This window comes from Sorex fumeus, unplaced genomic scaffold (assembly GCF_029834395.1).
Source record: "Sorex fumeus unplaced genomic scaffold, SorFum_2.1 ptg000013l, whole genome shotgun sequence".
Lineage (NCBI taxonomy): Eukaryota > Metazoa > Chordata > Mammalia > Eulipotyphla > Soricidae > Sorex > Sorex fumeus.
This window is the reverse complement of record NW_026606070.1, coordinates 36,000,926-36,016,351: the sequence shown is the minus strand read 5'-3', so window position 1 is coordinate 36,016,351 and position 15,426 is coordinate 36,000,926.

Sequence of the window (15,426 nt, the reverse complement as noted above, 5' to 3'; positions counted from 1 at the left end):
AACTATATTAAATTTTATTTGTAAAACAAAATTATTCAATCTGAGAAGTTTTATCCAGAAATATTTCCTCTTTCATGCTTTAATTTTATTGAATTATTGTGAGATAGTTATAAGCTTTCACGTTATAAGCTTTTCACGTGATCCCAGAGCACAGAGCCTTGAGTAAGCCCTAAGAGTAGTTAATGAATCCAGCATGCACCATAGAATGAAATGAAACAGTGACCTTAGACTTATGAAAATTGATGTTAGAGATTAATAAACTCTATCCATAAAGGAAGTTCTGTGTTGAACAGTGGCCAGGTGTACTAATTATGTTATTGTGCTATTGGAAGTAGCACAGAGGGATCAGAGCTTTGGTGTAGATTATTTTCTTAGTGACATAATATACCCTTTGTAACATGGTGAGGCCCTGTTCTTAGGCTCTGGTTAGCTGAAGGATCCAAAGAGCCCAAAGTGGCAAAGATTCGAGACTTTGTCCCTCCCTTGTAGTCAGTCACTGTTTTCTGCTTTTGTTCTTTTATGTTTAAGTTTGGGGGCCACATCTGGTGATACTCAAGGTTTTTTACTCCTGGATCTGTGTTCAGGGCTCATAACTGGTAAATCTAACCAAGGTCAGCCTTACTCAGGGCCAGAGCCCTACCCACACTGTATTATATCATTGGGGCCTTATCTGTTTTTACCTCCTGAGCAAAACTGAATCTACTCTTACAAGTTGGAGGACCTCCCATCCCCCAACCAACTGATTTGCATGGTTGCTAGGTCCCCATTGTTTGGTCAGGGGGCCCACCCCTGGGTTCTGAGTGGTCCCCTGGGGACCACTTTATACTTCACAACAGAGCTAGGAGCTCTGTGTGAATATGGAGATTAGGCAGAGACCTAGTCTGCTTTTTCAGTTATTTTTGTGGTATGATGTGATAGTGATTTTTTACAGGCTGAAACATGCCTCAGATAATCCCCTAATTCTCATCACCCTTTGGTTATGGGCAGGGGTGCTGTGTTTTACCGTGATGACTTGGCTCACTCTAAAGGCTTTTCTACATGGAACGGAACAAGGAGAAACCGTGGATGCCCTTCAACAACCTCAACAAGCAATAATGTCTCAACCCACCAACTCCCTGGGAAGGACAACCAGGAAGCTGAAGCGATCGAGCCCAACTTCTGAACGTCGCCGCCGTGGTGCGCGCCGGCAACAACCCTCTGCAAGGAGCCCGAGACAGCCCCGCCAGAAGAAAGAAAACCCGGATGGGACCGAAAATCCCCAGCAGCTGGGCCTAGATCTCGGAACAGTGAGGAATACGGAAGAAGACATACAAAAGGAACGGGAAGAGCTAGAAAGCCTGCAAAATATGATGACCACGATGCTCACTAAGGAGAACACCTTAAAGGCAGAGATTGACCTCCTGGACAAGGAGATATCGGAGCAAAGAAAGAAGCAGGAAGTCCGAGACCACTACTTGATGATGGAGAGCACACTCTACGAGAGTAAACAAAGATGCCGCAAAATCGAGGACAAACTGTTCAGCTCTACAGTCAAGATCAAATCCACCTACCAAGCCCGCGTCCTCTACCAGAAAAGGCAGGAAGACCTGTGCAGAGAAATCAGCGACCGGACCTTGGCAACCCGCAAAGAAATCCAGGCAGAAATCAGAAGAAACCAGCAGCACTGGATGTCGGCGGTTCTGGCCCAGAAGGAATTGGAGCAAGTCAAACTCCGGCTCGCGCACCTTACCACCCGTTGTGTACGTTTCCCAAGGCGTTAAGACCTTGGCCTGTCCTCGAAGCCCCCAGAGGCTCCTGACCATCACCCTGATAAGGACGCAACTTGAGATCCCAGCGGTCCTCCACTCGACAGTTCACTCAGTGTCCGTACCAACACCGCAACTGGACACCCCAAGACACACACGGTATAACATCTGCCTGTGTATAGTTTCAAGGAATTTTCAATATCAACGGTTCCTCAATGGACGGTCTCCTCAGTGTCCCTGACAACACCGCATTTGGCACACCTGTTCAAACCACAGAATAACCTCTGTGTTACCGTTCAAGGAATTTTCTTTCTGTTTAATATAGGCCCTGATAAGTTATTATATAATATAGGTAAAATAAATTGAAGTCTTTTATTTCAAATCGTGTTTTATTTCATTTCAAATTTAAAAGTGAAATAAATTGAAGCTCGAAAGAGGGTTATATTCACCCTGAATAGAAAATAATTTATAATTTTATAAATTCATAGAAGGTGTACCTTTAATTGGTGGCATGAAAAGACCAAAAATTGTCTGCATGTCTTTGAATTGCCTTACTATAAAGATTTTCTATTTGGAAAAGATGTTTAAAAGTGCAACTGTAGAAATGATCTATATTGTGTATTAGTAACCAAAAGGATATTCTTTTTTTTAAATGTAGTACTGCTATTTATTCGGATATCGATTAAGATGTTTGAATTGGGCATAAACTTCACATTACTTTAAAAAAATTTAATTGGATATCCATGAAATAGATCATTACAAAGCTGTTCATAATTGGGTTTCAGTCTTACAATGATCCAGCACCCATCCCTCCACCAGTGCACATTTCTCACCACCAATGTCTCTGGGGTCCCCAGCACTATTCCTCGACCCCCCCACACACACACCCCCACACCCCAGCCTCTCTCTATGGGGAGGCACTTTCCTTCTTGCTCTCTCCTTTTCCTTTTGTGTGTTATGGTTTGCAATACAGGTGCTAAGATGCCATCGTGTTTATTTAGGGCATTTGGTATTTTTATGGGGACAGTAAGACTGGAATAGCTTTTCAATTGGATGGATGCTTTCGGGTGTGAATGTAACTGCCGAGGCTTTTGGAAGTACATGGAGGTAGAAAGAGGTAGCTCATCCTGACCCCTAGATAGCCTGGAGATTTCAGTCAAAAAACCCGCATACCAGAATTTTCAGCAGATTATATCTTGGTAAGGTCTGTCCTGAGACAATGGAGTTAGGCTGGGGATATGGCGGCAATTTTAATTTGTGGAAGCAAGCAGCTACCAGGATCTCTGTGTGGGTAGGTCCCAGGTCAACCTTCCCACTTCTGATTTAGCCAGGTCTTTTCAGCTGTGTTTCCATGTCTGGCTGTCCTCACCAGGGCCCCTTAGAGGGGGGTGGGTGGAGTTTTCCTCCCCACCCAGAGCACAGCCCTGGCAGCCAAAGACCTCCAGAACCAGCCACAGCCAGGCTGAGACCACTCTACATACACATGAAGTAACCGGCAGAGGAACACAGGCATGAGGGTCCCAGGGTTGAGATCACCAAGCCTGCTTGGATCAGGACTGGGACTCCTCCACCTAGATCCACCATCTTCCAGTAGGTAGGCGTCACATCCACCAACTGCCCCCGGCGCCAGGTAATCCCATCAACGGACAAGACCCAGAGACTATAAAATCCAGCTCCTGGAAGCACACGGCCTCATTTGTGGCCGCACAACATCTTATTATCTAGTTCTTACTCTGGAGAACTTGGCAGACTACCGAAAGCATCCTGCCCGCACGACAAAGTCTGGCAAACTCCTCGTGGCATACTCAATATGCCAAAAAACCAGTAACAATGATGGGTCTCATTCTCCTGACCCTGAAAGAGCCTTGAATATGGCACTTTCTAAAATCTCAAGGGCTAGGACAAAGGAGACATTACTGGTGCCTGCTCAAGGAAATTGATGAACAACAGGATGATCGTGATCCTGTTCAACTGTGCACAGGTCCGAGATTTTGATCTCTTTAAAAATTTTTTTTTTTTAGAATTACTTTTAAATTTGTTTTTTAATTTTTTAATTTTTTTTAAATTTTTAATAGTGAGACATCATGAAGTACAGTTGCAGACTGACACATTTTTGTGCTTGGTTTCATTTATACAATGATCAAATACCCATTGATCTCTGAATCCGCCATTAGTAGAGCTTACAGGGTGGCTCTGCAGTTGGTTTGTGGGGGTGACTGGCAGTGCTTCCATGAGTATTGGGACGTGGGAGAGGTAGTCTATCCATCCTATCCCTGAGAATTCCTGGAGATTTCAGTTATAATACCCTCATACCAGAATTTTCGACAGACTGTATCTTAGTGAGGTTCGTCCTGAGACAATATAGTAAGCTCAGGGATATGAAGGCGATTTTGAATTGTGGAAACAAGAAGCTGCCAGGGGCTCCGCTTGGGCAGGCCACCAAGCCAACCTGCCCCCCTCTGATTTACCCTGGCCTGTTCAGCCACGCACAGTTCTGAGATTAACTGCAGCTTTTGATCTCTTTCAAGATTTATCTATGGGTCTCTGAAATAAGGCCACTAAATGAGTTTATATAGCTGAGCTAGAGGTGATTTGTAGGTGTAGCTCCCACATACCTAACTTTTGCTGTTTAATTTCTTGGTAAACCTGGTTCCAAGTTGTTGGGGCCCAGTCAAAGGCACAGCAGCATTTTTGGGGTATCAGGAAGCCGGAAGGCACCATCACCCCACAGGTGCAGATTGACCTGCTGGCGATACCATAACCCCAAAGGACTATACTTTTAAAAACTGCAGTCTTTAAATTACTTGTGCCATGAAATATCAAAAGTGTCATGGTCTCCAACTTTTTGTGGAAAGAATAGAATGGCTGTCCTAAAGATGACTTGGATACACAGTTTATTAAATATTTATTATTAATACATTTACATTATAGTCTTTGTAGTAATCTATGTTTTGTCTAATTTGCTGCTTCTTATCCCCTAATTCCTTTATTAATCAAATATGAATTTAGACTATTTTAAATACTACACATAAATTCTGTTTCATTCAAGACAGTGCAACTTTAAAGTCTTAATCCCTAATATAACTTGATTTATTCTTTGGAACAAATTATTACTAGAGGTCATTTATGTCTCACTTTTTAAATTAGAACACAGCAATAAATGAAACAAAATTGTTAAATATCAAAAGTTATATAATTTTATATGATGTATTTGAGAAAGGATATATATGTACACATATATACAGAAATATTAATGGATTGATTGCTATGTGTGTAATTTAAATATCATCAACTTCAGTGGCAGCAAGAAGGAGCTGGCTGACTGGCTGACATGGAGACCAGTGCTGTGCCATTCCCAAGGCATAATTAAGATCCTGCTCCTCCATTGAAGCCCACAAGGGTTCCCCACCTTTACCCTGGTAAGGAAGAAGTTGACTCCATGATAGTCCATTGTCTTCCACTGGATGGTTTACTCACTGTCCATACCAACATTGTGCTTAGGCATATCTCTATGTGTATCCATTCAAGAAATTTTCATTGTTAATAGTACTGCACTGCACTCCCAATGTTCATCCATATTCTCAAGTGGGTCCAGTAACATCTCCATTGTGAGACTTGTTGTTACTGTGTTTGGCAAATCGAATACATCATGGGTAGCTTGCCAGGCTTTGCCTTGCGGACGAGATACTCTCATTAGCTTGCCAGGTTCTCTGAGAAGAGCGGAGGAATCTAAGTTGGGTTGGCCAGGCTGGCTGGATGCAAGGCAAATGCCCTACCACTGTGCTCCAGCCCTTCATTTTTAATATATCAATAATAATTCATTGCTTAATGATTTGCAATAAAATTAATAATAAAATTGGTAGCCATTAGTAAAATTAAAATGTTAATGATACAATAATATTGTATCTTCATGGCAAGATATTTTCTAGGTCTGTATATTGTGTTCATGTATGCACAATATACAAACTAAATAATATGCCAAATTTAAACTCTAGTATACCAATTTTTTTTTGGTTTTTACAGGATGCAAATTTTACATTAATAGACTGTTTAGGAAAGCAAATTATTTTTAAAGATAGAGTAAAATGTTGGACCATAGAGATAGTACAGATGATATGGAGTTTGCCTTGACTGCAACTGATCCTGGTTCAACTACCAAATGCAAAGATGGGAAAGAATCTGGGGACACTTGTAGAGAGAAGTGGGTTCTCTTAATAGTATTAGAACACTGTATGCCTGAAACTTAATCATGGATATCTTTGTAATTCACAGGTACTTGGCTAAATAAATAAATTAAAAATAAGAAAAGAAGCACATATTGTTCTCGAGTCCACAAGCCCACAATAGTGATCACTGTGTACAGAGACAAGTGTGACACTCCCCTCCCAAATAAGTCTGCAGTAAGGTGATAAAAGTGAATAAGAAATATGGGATGTCAAGTAAATTGTTTAAAGAATACTAAATTAGTGTTAGTATTATGAGTATAGGTGAGTATTTTAGATGCTCTCAGCAGAGAAGGTTGTATAGGAAGCATGTGTATATAAAGCAATGTTACTCTCAGTGTCAGAAGGCAAAGAGAAAAGGAAGTGCTCAGGAAATTGCCATGATAAGTTTAGCATAATGTCAGTTTTTTTAAAAAGGTATCCTTAGAAGGGATCTGGAAGATGGTGACATTGACTGTTAGGAGCCACTTTTCGTGTAGTAAATAGTTTCACTCTTAGAATACCTTTGAGTTTTAATTATTGTATTAAAAGGATGGTCCACATTGCAGTTGTTCAAATTATAGCCACACTCTCTTCTCTCATGCTTGAGAGTACAAAGTTGCATTAAATCCAGGGAAACCTGACAATAAAGGGAAAATAATAAACTAAATGGAGAAGCAATAAAAAATATAAAAACTTTATAGTAAAACTTTAAATGTATATATAATGAAATTTATAAATAAATAAATGCAGAATAAACAAAAATCTCATGGTTCTCATCAGAATGATGCTAATATATAACATAGAAGATATTTAAATCACAGCAAAGCTGAAGATAAACCATATACCAAGAGTCTGAAGTTACAGAAACAAGTTTTGTAATATAGAAAAACTTCACATGCATTGGAAAAATTAGACACATGCATTGGAAAAAAGTTGAAGATGAAGATACTATCTCAGAATACTAGACACAACCTGAATATCATTCAGGCAATAGATACATGGAACATTTCACTATCAAGATTCCAAAGGACATTAAATAGTAAATGTAAACATATTATAAACCAAGAAATCAGAAGAAATACAGATCGTTAAACTAGTAGTGCCTCCCCAAATTTCTGTTCTTAGCCTGAAACATGTATTTGATAGATGGGACATTTACTGAACTAAATAAGGCTAAACTATTATCTCTGGAAAGGAAATAGATCCAATGGCTTTGGTGTCCTGATAGGAGGAGGAGGAGACCCCACAATGAGGACCTGCCCAGGGCATAGAGGTCATGTAGAGGTTCAGCAAGGAAGCCCTCAAGTCAGGAAGAGAGGTCTCATCAGAACTTTGCAACATTATGGTGTTGGACCTCCAGCCTCTAAGAAATTTCTACGCATTCTAATTAAAAAGTACATTTTAGTTTGGACACCAATATTGGAAATACCATATTGTATTATCTATGCACATGTGACAAAATTAAGCATGTGAACAAAAATTAGACTAGTAATTCCACTAAATGTATAAGAATTAAGATCTATTATATTACAGGATTAACAGAATATTAAAGCATTTTACCTGGACAACTTATTAAAAGTCACTCATAAAATGTGACAAAAATTTCAGTTTCCCATACTTCATTGATATAACTAGTGATTAACACACACACACACACACACACACATACACATACACGCACACATACACACACACATAAACACACAACTCCTGGCTCTGTTGCTCACAAATTTTTTTGTGGCAATGCCCCATAGTGCTCACTTGGGGGTTGGTCTCCCTTAATTTCAGTGCTGTCACAGGTCACACTTTTTATTTGTGGTTCTCCTTTCAATTCTGGTTGTAGTGCTTGCTTGCTTCCTCATGGGTCACATTCCCAGCAACAGTTTTCACACATTTTTAGTTGTGACATTTCCTTTATTGTCATACTTCAGTTGTGGTGCTCATGCAGATCTGACTTTGGTGCAGTCAGAAATAGTTCATGGTGTTAAATCTGTCAGGTACATAAACCAGAGTTGCTAAGATCATAGTGGGCATATTGAATACCAACAGTGATTGAACTCACAGCCTCATGTGAGGCAGGTATTTTAGCCATTGAGCAATCTCCTGACCCTAAATGTGAAAGTTTTTAAATGTGGGATAACACTGGATAACTGGAATTATTAACCAGAAGAAATGCAACATTTAAATAATATGCTAAAATTATACTAAAAATTCTTCCCCTTTATGTAGGGCACCACATTCTGATGAATAATGCTAAAAGAGTCAATCAGGCAAATCCTAACAATCTATAAGGTTTCCTTGACTACCATAGAAACTTCATGAATCAAATACTCACTACAGTTATTGAATTAGACTCTAATACAGACTCAAAAAAGAAAAAACAGCACATTCTTGGTCAGGAGGAATACTATATCAAGCAGGACTCATGCCTCAAATGATTCTTGGAGCATCCATAAGGTCTCTTGTGGTCACCTCAGGAGTCAACCCTGAGTTTAGAACAAGGAGAATATCCTGAGAACTGCTGGATGTGACCTTAAAATTTTTAAAAAAGAAAAAATCAGTTTTCTCACATCCTTAACATTATTTTTCAGTATATTGAGAGATGAAACAATAGAAAGAAACATGGATGTAGGACATAATGGATTTATCACAGGCAATTCAACTTCACTTGGAAAGTAAAAGAAGTTTTACAACATCTGAAAATCACTTATCCAGAGTTGAACAAGAGAGCACAAAACCACAAGAAAGAATTAGAAGCAAGAAAAGGAATGGGGTGAAAAATACTACCTTTTACCATATAACATAGGAAAACAAACTTTCAAATGGGAAATAGAGGCAGATTTTGGATAGACAAGAACTGTACTTTAATGGTCATAATTTTGAAAACTTTTACTGATTTTTAACTTTTAGTGGTACTATATACTCAAAGTAAAAATAATTCCATATGAACAATTAACCTAAATATTAAAAATAGGTACAAAGCTAAAAACTTGAGCGTAGGTGTAAACAGTAGAGAGAATACAAGAGACCACAATTCACTAAAAATGTGAGGACTCAAGAAAAAGCATCTAAAAGTGACTGTGAGGAAAAACTACAATAAAAAGTGAAAGATAAGATAGCATCTCGAGCCATGCAGTCAGGCTCAGCAAAGTCAGTTTTTAGATACAGAACTCCAAGGGACAGGAATTCATGCAGGCTGTGCCAATAGCGGCCAATGTTCAAGGACCCACTTAATCTCTCCTTATCCAAGTACAGGTCCAGTGGGAGTGGCATCCAAAACCACACTCTCTCCCCCTCCATATCCCTTAAGAACCTTAAATTATCCTCTTATGTGAAACTTTCACTAGGCAACCCGATTGCCAAAAACACATTATGACAATAATTCATTAGCCCTACCTTAATTAATATTACAGCAAAAACACAACTGTAACAGTGTGCGTGAAAGTCTAAACCACACAGGTCACAATGATCAAGCCACGCAGAAGCCCACTAAGCTTAGTTAGTGAAGAAACTAGCTCAGAATACTCAACCAGTAATGAAGCTCTAGACAACATCTCTGACATCATTCATCCCTTCTAATGAACTTAGAAGGGAGCTAATGAGGATGCATAGGAGCTAAAAAAAAAAAATGGAATGAGCCATCAATAAAATACAAGAGGACTTGAGAACAGAAATGTAGAAAATGCAAACAAAATTACAAACAAAAATGGCAGATCTGAGAAGCCTGGTAGGTGAATTGAAAAACACAGTGGAAGACTTCAGCAGCAGAGTAACAGCTATGGAGAACAGAGTTAGTGAGCAACAAGATGAAGTGCAGAGAATCTCCAGACAACAGCAGACAATGGAAAAGAGCCTTAAAATGAACCAATAGAAGTGAAGAGAAAATCAGGATAAAGTCAAGAAAAATAACATAAGAATCATTGGAGTCCCAGAGGAACACAAAGAAAACCCTGCCGAAGAAGAAACTGTCAAAGACATCATTGCTAAGACGTTCCCAGAGCTGAAGAGCACATGTGACCAGATTCAGGGAGCCTGGAGGGTACCACCTAAATGAAATCCAAATAAATATACTCCATGACACATTCTGATAAGAATGACAAAAACCATAGACAGAGACAAAATTATGAAAAGTTGCAAGATTGAAGAAAGAAATTGCCTCTAATGGAGCATCCTTAAGATTTACGGCTGTTAGGCAAGAAAAAGATATCAAGGGTATACAGATAGGAAAGAAAGAGGTCCAGCTATCACTATTTGCAGACAGTTTGATAATATACTTAGATAATCCTAAAGCGTCTTCAGAAAAGCTCCTAGAAACAATAGGTTTGTATAGTAAAGTGACAGGCTACAAAATCAACACCCCAAAGTCCATGCCTTTCCTACATGCAAATAATAAAAGATAATAAAGTGATATTATAAAAACAATCCTGTTACACAGTGACTCAGAAAATCAAGAACCTTGGAAAGAGCTTAATAAAAGAAATGAAGGATCTATACAAAGAAAATTATAAAACTCTATTTCAAGAAATAAGAGAGGACACTACGAAATGGAGACACATCACCACTCATAGATCAGGAGAATAATATTATCAAAATCGCAATACTCCCCAAAGCACTATACAGATTTAATGTGTTCCCTATAAGGATACCCATGACATTCTTCAAAGAAATAGACAAAACACTCCTGAAATTCATACGGAACAATAAACCTACACCAATAGCTAAAGCAATCCTTGGGATAAAGAAGATGGGTGGCATCATCTTCCCCAACTTCAAACTTTGTCACAAAGCAGTAGTAATTAAAACTGCATGGTATTGGACTATAAACAGACCTTCAAACTAATGGAACAGAGTTGAATATTCTGTCACAGAATCTCAAATATATGGTCACTTAATCTTTGATAAAGCAGCAAGAAATGTGAAGTGGAACAAGGAAAATGGTGCAGGGAAAACTGAACATCTACCTACAAAATAAATGAACTCAGATCTCTTTCTAATGCCAGGCACAAAAGTCAGATAGAGATAGATTAAGTATCTCAATGTCAACCCTGAATCCAAAAGGTACATGGAGGAAAATGTAGGCAGAACCATCCATGACATTGAAGCTAAAGGAATCTTTAAGAATGAAACACCAGTGACCAACCAAGGGGAAACAAACATAAACAAATGGGACTACATTACACTAAGTAGCTTCTGCACCTCAAAAGAAACAGTGACCAAAATACGGAGAGAGCCCATGGAATGGGAAAAAATATTTACCCAATAACCATGTGATAAGCGGTTAATATCCAGGGTATACAAGACATTAGTAAAATGGTGCAAGCAAAAATTCTCCATACCATCCATAAATGGGGAGAAGAAATGACTAGAAACTTCAATAAGAAAGAAATATAATTGGCCAAAAGTCACATGAAAAAAATCTCTACATCACTATTCATCAGGCAGATGCAAATCAAAACAACAATGAGATATCATCTTCCACCACACAGATTGGCACACATCAAAAAGAACAAGAACAAACTATACTGGTGTGGATGTGGAGAGACAAGGACTCTCATTATTGGTGAGAATGATGACTGGTCTAGCCTATTTGGAAAACAATATGGGCATTCATTAAAAAAACTATAAATTGGGTTTCCATATAACCCAGTAATACCACTTCTGGGAATATATCCTGAGGGTGAAAAAAAAGCCCCGTAGAAATGACACCTGCACTTTATGTTTATTGCAGCACTGCTCACAATAGTCAGAATCTAGAAACAACCCGAGTGCCTGAGAATAGACCACTGGTTAAGAAACTTTGGTACATCTACACAATGCAATATGCAGGTGTTAGGAAAGATAAAATCATGAAATTTTCTAGTAAGTGGATGGACATGGAGAGCATCATGCTAAGTAAAATGAGTCAGAAAGAGAGGGACAGACATAGAATGACTACACTCATTTGTGGAATATAAAATAACAATATGAGACTAACACCCAAGGACAGTAGAGATAAGGGTCACAAAGATTGCTCCCTGGTTGGAAGCCTGTCTCATGATTGAAACTCCAACATGAATGCTTTGTAACTGAAGCGCACAGCGATTCAATGGAGCGATAGCACAGCGGGTAGGGTGTTCGCCTTACAAGCGGCCAACATGGCCGACCCGAGTTCGATTCCTCCGCCCCTCTCGGAGAGCCTGGCAAGCTACCGAGAGTATTCGATCTGCCAGACACAGTAACAACAAAGTCTCCAATGGAGACGTTACTGGGCCCGCTCGAGCAAATCGACGATCAACGGGAGGGCCTTTACCTTTTAAAAATAAATAAATAAACAAATAAATAAATAGTCACCATCCACCTTTTTTGAGGGCTGGAGAAATAGTACAGTGTATAAGAACTTTGCCTTATATATTCCTGATTATTCCAGACACCACAGATGGTCCCTGGATCCATGGCAGAAGTAGCTATGAGCTAGCTCGGTGTGGCCCAAAAACCCAAGCAAGTTACTTATTAAGGCTTTGAATGTTTCTAATTTTTTATTCTTACATGGTTTGTACCAATTTTATAACTAAGTGTTTAACTTGGCTTATACACTGAGATATATCAAAGCATTAAATCAAACCCAAGAAAAGTTAAGGCACTGTTACCAAGATTAGATGACTATTAAGCATTTGAAGTATGTCTTGAACCCAAGTATTCTTATTCAAGAATCTATATGTTTGAAAACTCAGAATTTTTCCTATAACATTTCTTCATACCAGAAAATGTGCCACCTGCTTTAATTCACCTCATAAAGCTAATGCTTAGATAGGAATCCTATCACAATTTTATGGAATAGAACTCAAAGAAATGTTTAAAGATATAAAGGTCAATCTACTTAGAATTGACTGACAGAGAGTTTCTAATTAGAACTTCATCTCATGTTTTTCTGTGATAGTTCTCAGTATAACATTAAAGTTTAAATTGTAAAAGACATTCATTTTTTAAATTCATGTTAATTTGCTTGATGGGGGCCAAAAAATGTGAAATATAACAAATAATGTACCAACAACATCAGAATAAACTAGTGCCTCTGAAAATATGATTTATAATCACTGTAAAATAATGCAGTATTTGAGGAATTGCCAGTTTTTATTTTTGTGGAACCTGGAAATTTCTGTAAGATAACTCAATTAAAATAGATATAAAAGATATCGATAACTAATGACTACAGATGGAAGGTATATAGTGTCAAACATAAAAGAGAAAACCAAAATCACTGAATTCCTGAAAGTTTGTACTTTTAGCATACAGTGTGATCACCCATAAAGAGAAATGAGCATTAGGGTGTCACACCATGGGTTTTAATTGATTTCCCCGGGTGACTAGTAGAAATCAGTCATTTCCCTTTGAATCACACTTCATATGTCACATCTCAAAGAACCTTAATGCCAGCTAATGTCTGTATTGAAGAACAAGTAATGAATTCATGGATTTCCTTCCCTTCTGTACTTCATTTAAGTAAGCTAATTGTTTAGGGACTATACTCTTCTTGGCTCATTGACTTAATAATACAGAAAATGCTTCCGGATTTTCGCAAATCTTGAGTTTCTCAGCAGGAAACCAAACTCATACTAAACAAATGATTCTTCTCCAACTTAGACTTGAATAAAAGCAAAGTATTTTACTCATTATTAAAACGTAAACAGATAATGAATGAATTTGCTATCATTCCCTGCTGGGTCACTTAGCTTTTAACTCTAAACTGTACATAAAGTAAATCCTCATTAATTTGAAGGAAAGATTCTAAATTAAAATACTGTATTCACCAAATTGATCAATAGGCCTTCAATTCAAGAATGTCTTCACAACACTATATGAGATGTTACTGGTATTTTATTTTTATTTTTTGCATTAATGTGGATTCTAGGGAATACTATAGTAGCATAACACTTGGGCATTTGCTTTCCAAATGTAGATTCAGAGCAATAAATATAGTTTTCAAGTTATACTTACCCTATAGACCATTACCTATATTTTAGGTATACCTCAGAGAACATGTTTTGTTTGTCAATGTGATATCAGCTATATATTCTCATCAATAAAACACACTGATAATTTGGTTGTTTAATTTTTCAAGGTTGATTTAATGAAAGTGTCCCTTATCATAGTCAAAAGCATATGTTAAGCAAAACAAACTAACAGATTAATATCCTATCCTTGTCCTCTAAAGGGAAGAACCATTTACACAGATTAGTAAGGTGTACATTCACACGACAAAGTAAAAGTATAATGATTGTGTTAACACTTGATCAGTTATATTTTTTTGAGATTTTGCTAAATAGGAGATACTACCTATTATGCTTCATATTCATGATCTTCCTTTGTCTTCCCAATCGTTTATAAAGGAGAAATACAAGACTCTAAGTAGTGAAATAGCATTCTGTTGACCATTAATTAGAAAAGACAAAATATCAGTCTAGGATTTGTTCAGAATCATGTACATATATTTCCCCCCATATCATTAAAATATAAAATCATAAATCACAATTCAACTTTATATCTTCTTTTTTAGTTAAGGACAAAAGATGAGGGAAACTGGAGCAGAAAAATTTGAAAGAGATGAGAAGAGTTCTTTGGCTCTTTGGAATGAAAATTCTAAAATGTCTCATAGGGATCCCTCCTGTTATGTAATCCTCTCTCATTTAGGATGGATATGACTATGGATAATATCTGATAATATCTTACTTTGTAGAGTAATGCTGAAGGAAATTTTCAGATGCAGTTGACATTGCAAATGAATAGGATTATTTTTTAGTCTTGGGATTCAAATTAGAACCTCATACATGTTCGATTCTAACTCTGGTAGTCACAGCACCAAGCCATGTAGGAGAAAATCTTGATTCTTACAATGAAACCACACATTATTTTGATAAAAATTGACAACTTAAAAGTTTATTTCACCTTTAGACCGACATGTAAGATGCTATATTTTATTGTCTCATGTGCATTTCTGGAACTTTTCTCATCTCAGGAGGCTTCATCAAGGTGCCATGAACAGAATCAAACCTGAGATTTAATAGACACTGTAACATTATAAAGAGAAAGAAAAATACTGTACCCAAGCCAAAATCAGAAAAGTATTTACTGAGAACTAAGTCATTAAAAAGAAGACTGTACAAAATGCTGCTATATTCATGAAATGAAATGACTTACAGCTATTGCAAATTTTGTCTTTGAAATCTATAATGCCAAGGATAGAGCAATACTACAGTGGCTTCAGTGCTTGCCTTTTATGCAGCCAATCAATGTTGATCTCAACACCACATATGATCCTCCAAGCCCTGCATGGAGTGATTCTTGACTACATAGCCAGGAGAAAGTCCTGAGCGCCACCAGGTTTGGTTTAAAACAAAACAGGAGTTCTTTTAGTTGGTATACTTTGGGTCTCCTGAATCTGGGCGCATGTGCTCTTCAGCTCTTGGAGTGTCTCAGCAATGATGGTTTTGATACCCAAG